This window comes from Nesoenas mayeri, assembly GCF_963082525.1.
Source record: "Nesoenas mayeri genome assembly, chromosome: 29".
Classification (NCBI taxonomy): domain Eukaryota; kingdom Metazoa; phylum Chordata; class Aves; order Columbiformes; family Columbidae; genus Nesoenas; species Nesoenas mayeri.
The window spans coordinates 3,573,347-3,580,086 of NC_137561.1; positions in this window are offsets into that span (position 1 = coordinate 3,573,347).

Consider the following 6,740-nt stretch of genomic DNA (forward strand, 5'->3'; position numbering starts at 1 on the left):
TCTTTTTGTGGGCTGCCTCTGTCCTCTCTCTCGAGATTGGAAATGCCTTTTCCTAACAGCTGAAACATAGGTTTGTGCAGGTCGTGAATGGTATGTGTCCTCTCTAAGTTCTTTGATTTCTTGCAATAGCTTTTCAAACCGGTCATCAGATTTTTCACACAGTTTCTCTACGGCAGAGACACAAGCCCGTAGAGAACCAGCAAGGCTGTCCTCAAATTCACGGAGCTGCTCAGTCACTTCAGTAATATCTTGTCCAACTCTAGATGACCAGAGCATTCCTGCCAATGACTTAGCATATGCAGGTGATGCACTTTGTACAAATCTGCGCCACAGAGGTCGTGTACAATTGATTCTATCTGGATCTGTTCCCTCTTGGCTGTTTGGTCCAAAATAGATGATCTCTCGCACAGCTAATTCTCTCAGGAACTGAATACCTTTCTCCATAGTATTCCATTTCCCTAACCTGGATATACAATCTTCCTTGTAGGGAAATCTTACTTTCATAGCTGCCAGGAGTCGGGTCCAGAGAGTAGTGGCATTAGACTCTCTTGAAATTGCCCTATCAATGGTGGAATCTCTTGACAGAGATCCCAGCTGCCTGGCTTCACCACCTTCCAGTTCAATTGTATCTGCCCCATTGTCCCAGCATCGGAGCAACCAGGTTAAAATATTCTCGCCTTCACGACGACTGAAGTCTTTTCGCAGATCTCTCAGCTCACCTGGAGAAAAGGACCGAGTGGTGGTCACTTCATCTCCTCCCTGTCCTGATGGTGCCCCTTGAGTTGATGTTGGCGCTGTGCCATCATCTGCTGCACGGGTAGTCTTTCTAGTGACTTTCTTACAACCAGCAATTGATGCTGATATGGGTTTACCATCATTTGATTCATTCCCAGAGTCTGAATGACTGTCACAGGGATCGCTATGGTTACAGCAGCAACAGTGCCCAGTGTGTGAAGAAGGGGGGGCTGCCTTTAAGGCTGCAGACTTAGTGTTATCAGAAGTGACCTTGGCAGAAGAACTCTGTGTAGGAGCTGTACCTTCAGCCTGCGAAGACGCCGTGGCGGGGGCAGCAGCTGCAAGGGCAGCTTTCACTGTTTTGCTCTTTCTCGAGCGGCCCGGAGTGCTTTTTGCTAAAGCTTCCGAAGATGCACCGCAAATCTCAGGACAACAAAGAGACGCAAACCTCCTGTTAAATGCCATTTCTCTTAACAGAAGCACAAACTGACACACATTCAGCAAACCAGATAACACCATCACAGTTCTATCAAAACTCCAAGGATATTCAAAATTCTCTAAAACATTTGCGAACTGTCCTAGTGAAAAAACGAAAGTATTGTTAGTCAGCCGTTCTAAAGGTTCACTTGACCAATTAGCAAACACAGAGCCATACTGCTCTTTAATCTCTCCTGGAGGCTTTTCAAGGTAAAGCAGAAGCGAGTAGAAATTCATTAGCGGCTGCAGTATAATGAAATAAACCAGTGACAAACCACACAGTATCATCATGATCATTGTCCAGTTCCTTGTTGTTATATAATGAATACTTCGATTTAAAAAGAAAGCCCAACACAGATATGGAATCAGTGAGCACAATGCAGAAAATAACTGATACAACTTATGCCATAACATCTTTAAATCAGTGGAATTCACTTTGCCTTAATACCACTAAATAATATCCGAAGCAAACCGACGCGCGAGTATCACAACTCTATGAGTTGGCACCGTGTCAAGAAAATTGAAAGGTACGTCAGAGCCGTAGAAAAGCCGAAAATCTCCAAATTTACCCCTTTCTCTTGCCCCACGTTGGGCGCCAATTATCTGTCGAGGGTTACGATTGCGGGGTGACAATAAAACCCTGGCAGATGTATTGTTAACCCCCTCTTCCCCCCCCACTCCCCCCTTTTGCCCCTCCCTCTCCCCCCTTCCACTCAGGACAGGTGATCGGGAGAGAAAAAGAAGGACAGAGAGAAGAGAGTTAAAAAAATTAAAGATGTTTTACTAATGCTACTAATAAGAATAGAGAAAATAATACAAAATATACAAAACCAATCTTGAAAGTCTCAGCAACTGCAGAGCCAGCACCCAAAGTCCTGGATTAGACTCCACAGCCAACCAGAGCTGGATTCAGTCTGTCACTAGGCCTCAGTTCGCAGGGACGACTAGCAAGGTCCTCTCCTAATGTCGGCCATAAGCAGAAGAGAAAAAGAGACCGAGATCCTCGTGATCTCCCATTTTATATGAAGTATTCACGTGAATGGAATGTTATACACAGTTGGTCAGTCGTTTCTCGTCGCCCCTCTCGCGAGATGTCCATCCATGCTTATCAATAAGTTTGCATTCCATTGCTAGGTTTTACCAAAACATGTGTCTGGTTCTCCAGGAAAATGCAGTTAATACGAAGGCTGTAGCTGACAGGCAAAATTCACTGAAAGAGAAACTTGTTTTTAACAAAACCAGGACACCTAGATACAGCATCCCAGATACAGCATCTCCGATACAACATCCTAGATACAGTATCCTAGGTACAGTATCACAGATACAGCATTCAGACACAGCATCCTAGATACATAACCCTAGATGCAGCATCGCAGATACAGCATCGTAGATACATCTTTCCAGATACAGCATGATAGATACATCATCCCAGATACAGCATCCCAAATATATCATCCCAGATACAGTATCCCAGACACAGCATCTTAGATAGAGCATCCCAGATACAGCATGCTAGATACAGTATCCCAGATTCAGCACCCAGGTACAGCATCCCAGATAGAGCATCCTAGATACAGCATCTCAGATATATAATCCGAGATACAGCATCCTAGAGAGAGCATCCTAGATACAGTCTCCTAGATACAGCATCCCAGATACAGTATCCCAGATACAGTATCCTAGATACAGCATCCCAGATAAAGAATCCCAGATACAGCATCCTAGATACAGCATCTCAGATAGAGCATCCCAGATACAGCATCTCAGAGAGAGCATCCTAGATACAGTATCCTAGATACAGTATCCGAGATTACAGCATCCCAGATACAGCATCCCAAATACATAATCCCAGATCCAGTATCCCAGATACAGCATCCCATAGAGAGCATCCTAGATACAGTATCCCAGATACAGCATCCCAGATACAGCATCCTAGATACAGCATCCCAGATACAGCATCCCAGATACAGCATCCTAGATACAGCATCTCAGAGCATCCCAGATACAGTATCCAATATACAGCATCCAAATACATCATCCCATATACAACATACCAGATACAGTATCCTTGATATAGCATCCTAGATACAGCATCACAGATACAGCATCCCGGATACAGCATGCTAGATACACTATCCTAGATATCGTATTCCAGATAGAGCATCCCAGATACAGCATCCTAGAAAGAGCATGCTAGATTTAGCATCCCCGATACAGCATCCTAGATACGTCATTGTCCTGATTTTGTTAAAAACATGTTTCATTTTTTTGTGAATTTTCCTTTCAGCTAAAGCCTTCATATTTTCTACATTTTCCTCGAGAACCAGACACATGTTTTGGTAAACCTAGCAATGGAATGCAAACTTATTCATAAGCATGGATTGACATCTCGCGAGAGGGGCGACGAGAAACAAGTGACCAAGAAACTGACCAACTGTGTATAACATTCCATTCATGTGAATACTTCACATAAAAGTGCAAGATCACGAGGATCTCGTCCCTTTTTCCCTTTTGCCTTTTCCCTTCTGCTTATGGCCGACATTAGGAGAGGACCTTACTAGTCATCCCTGCGAACTGAGGCCTAGAGAGAGACTGAATTCAGCTCCGGCTGGCTGCAGAGTCTAATCCAGGACTTCAGGTGCCAGCTCTGCAGGTGCTGAGACTTTCAAGATTGGTTTTGTATATTTTGTATTATTTTCTCTATTCTTATTACTAGCATTAGTAAAACATCTCTCTTCTCTCTGTTCTTCTTTCCCTCCTGATCGCCTGTCCTTAGTGGAACGGGGGAGAGGGAGGGGCAAAAGGGAGAAGTAGTGGGGGAGAGAAGGTTAACAATACATCTGCCAGGGTTTTATTGTCACCCCGCAATCTAAACCCTTGACACTGTGCTTGCAGTGCCAGAACTCTGTCTATCACTACGTGTATTTAATCCCCTGGACATCCAGGAGTTTCCACCTGTCCTTACCCAGCTCACCGTGTCTGAACTCATCTCTTCAGAAGCCTGTCTGGACATTTGCACTTTCCATCGCTCCCCAGAGGTTCTTCACTGCTCACTCTTGGCTCATTCAGAGCTTCTCAGCTCTCACTCTGCTTTGAGCTTCAGGCAGGTAAAATCTTTCAGCAGTTGCTCTCGTACTCCCTATAGGCAACTCTTCAATTATGGCAATTGACCTCGCTGGAAACTACTTAATTTAACCTCAGAACTGAGAAACATCATTAAGTTCTATTGTGTTTTCTTTTTTTTTCTCCTTTTTTTTCTGTTTCCTCTAATTAAAAATGCCCCGGTGCCTGTTTACATCCAGTTCTCTAAGGAAACAAGAAGCAAGCACCTTGCAACTTGCAACTGCGAAGAAGCTGTAACAATCAGTGCAAACTTCAGTGCAGAATCTGATGTAAAGAAATGTGCTGTAAATCCCAGGGGCCAATGAGCAAAACAGGGAGTTTGGGGAGCTTATTATAGATTTCCTGCTAACAATCTGAGCAGAGAAACATTCTTCACAGAACTTCTCTGTTTATTTGACACCTTTCAGGTCTCCTCCTCTGCCTGTATTTTTATTTTCTTATTCCTCCACCTCTTCCTTCTTCCAAAACGTTTCCAAGAGAAAGATTCCTGGAATCACAGAATCACTCCTGTTTGAACATCATCTTGTCTCACTGTCCTGCTCAGGGCAGGGTGACCAAGGTGAGGTTGTCCAAGGCCTCTGCCCAGCTTTGCACCATCCACTAAGGAGCTGAAGGTTCACTGTGTCACATCATACAGGGGGAGAATAGAGACGTTCAACAGTGTTGGCCCAAGAGCTGGTCCCTGAGGGATTCCACTGGTAACTGGCTCTGTGGACACTTTGTACCACTGGTGACATTTGGGCTCTACAGGGGACTATAGATGCTATATAAAATGCTATATAAAAAGATGTGCTCATGCTTTTGTGACACTAGTGTATTGAAAAATTTAAATGTCATGAGTTTGCCTGTTTAAGAGTTGGGGTGTTCAGCTGGAGAAGAGAGGCTCCTGGGAGACCTTATTGCAGCCTTTCTGGACCAAAAAGGGGCTGATAAGAAAGACGGGGACAGACTTTTGAGCAGGGGCTGTTGTGACAGGACAAAGGGTGATAGTTTAAACTAGAAGAGGGGAGAGTCAAGGAATGAAATGAGGAAGAGGTTGCTTATACTGAGGGTGGTAAAACACTGGGACAGGCTTCCCAGAGAGGTGGTGGATGAACCATCCCGGAGACATCCCAGGCCAGGCTGGATGGGGCTCTGAGCTACCTGAGCTGCTGAAGATGTCCCTGATCACCGAGGGGAGTTGGACCAGATGAGCTGTGAATGTCACTTCCAACTCAGACTACTTTGTGATTCCAGGATTCAGTGACAGGAAAGACTGGATGCATCGATGCTGAGAGCCAGAAAAGGTCTTGTCTGGCTTGTGCGAACCAGGCCGGCAGCTTCACCCAGCAGCTCTCCCCACCCGGGTGGAGAGCTGACCCACTTGTGTACAACCCACCCTGCCCCACAGTGCCGAGAGGATGCTGCCCAGGGCCCCAGGATGGACATTTGTGGGGGAGTATTGGGAGCACTGGGGGTTTACTGGGACTTCTTGGAGGTTTACTGGGAGGATTACTGGAAACAGTAGGACGATTAGTGGGGGGTTAATGGGAACACAACATGGTTACTGAGAGCACTGTGGGGGCCTGCTGGGAGCACAAGGACAGTTAGTGGGAGCACTGGGGGTTAACTGGGAGTTCTTGGAGGATTACTGGGAACAATGGGGGCTGCTGGGAGCACTGGAAAGGTTAGTTGGGGGCTACTGGGAGCACAGGAGGGGTTAGTGGGAGGGTTACTGGGAGCACTGGAGGGGTTAGTGGGGGTTACTGGGAGCACTGGAGGGGTTGCTGAGAGCACTGGAGGGGTCAGTGGGAAAGTTACTGGAAGCACTGTAGGGATTAGTGGGGGTTACTGGGAGCGCTGGAGGGGTTACTGGGAGCATTACTGGGAGCACTGGATGGGTTAGTGGGGGTTACTGGGGTCACTGGAGGGGTGAGTGGGAGCATTACTGGGAGCACTGGAGGTGTTACTAGGAGCACTGGAGGGGTTAATGGGACGGTTACTGGGAGTACTGGAAGGGTCAGTGGGAGGGTTACTGGGAGCACTGGAGGGGTCAGTGGGAGGGTTACTGGGAGCACTGGGAGCATTAGGGTGATACTGCTGTGGGTGTCCATCACAACCCACCAGCTCAGGGTGAGGACGTTGTCGAGGCCTCTCCAGCAGCTGAGAGCGGCCTCAGTCACAGGCCCTGGTTGTCGTGGGGGTTTGAACTCCCCTGATGTTTCTGGAAGGACGACTCAGCCAGACACAGTCCAGGAGGTTCACCAAGTGCATCCATGGGAACTTCCTGATGCAAAGGGTGGAGGAGCCGACCAGGAGAGGAGTTGCTGGACCTCATCCTCACTAACAAGGAGGGGCTGGTTGAGGCGGTAAAGGTTGAGGGCTACCTTGGCTGCAGCGACCATGAGATGGTGGAGTTCAGGATC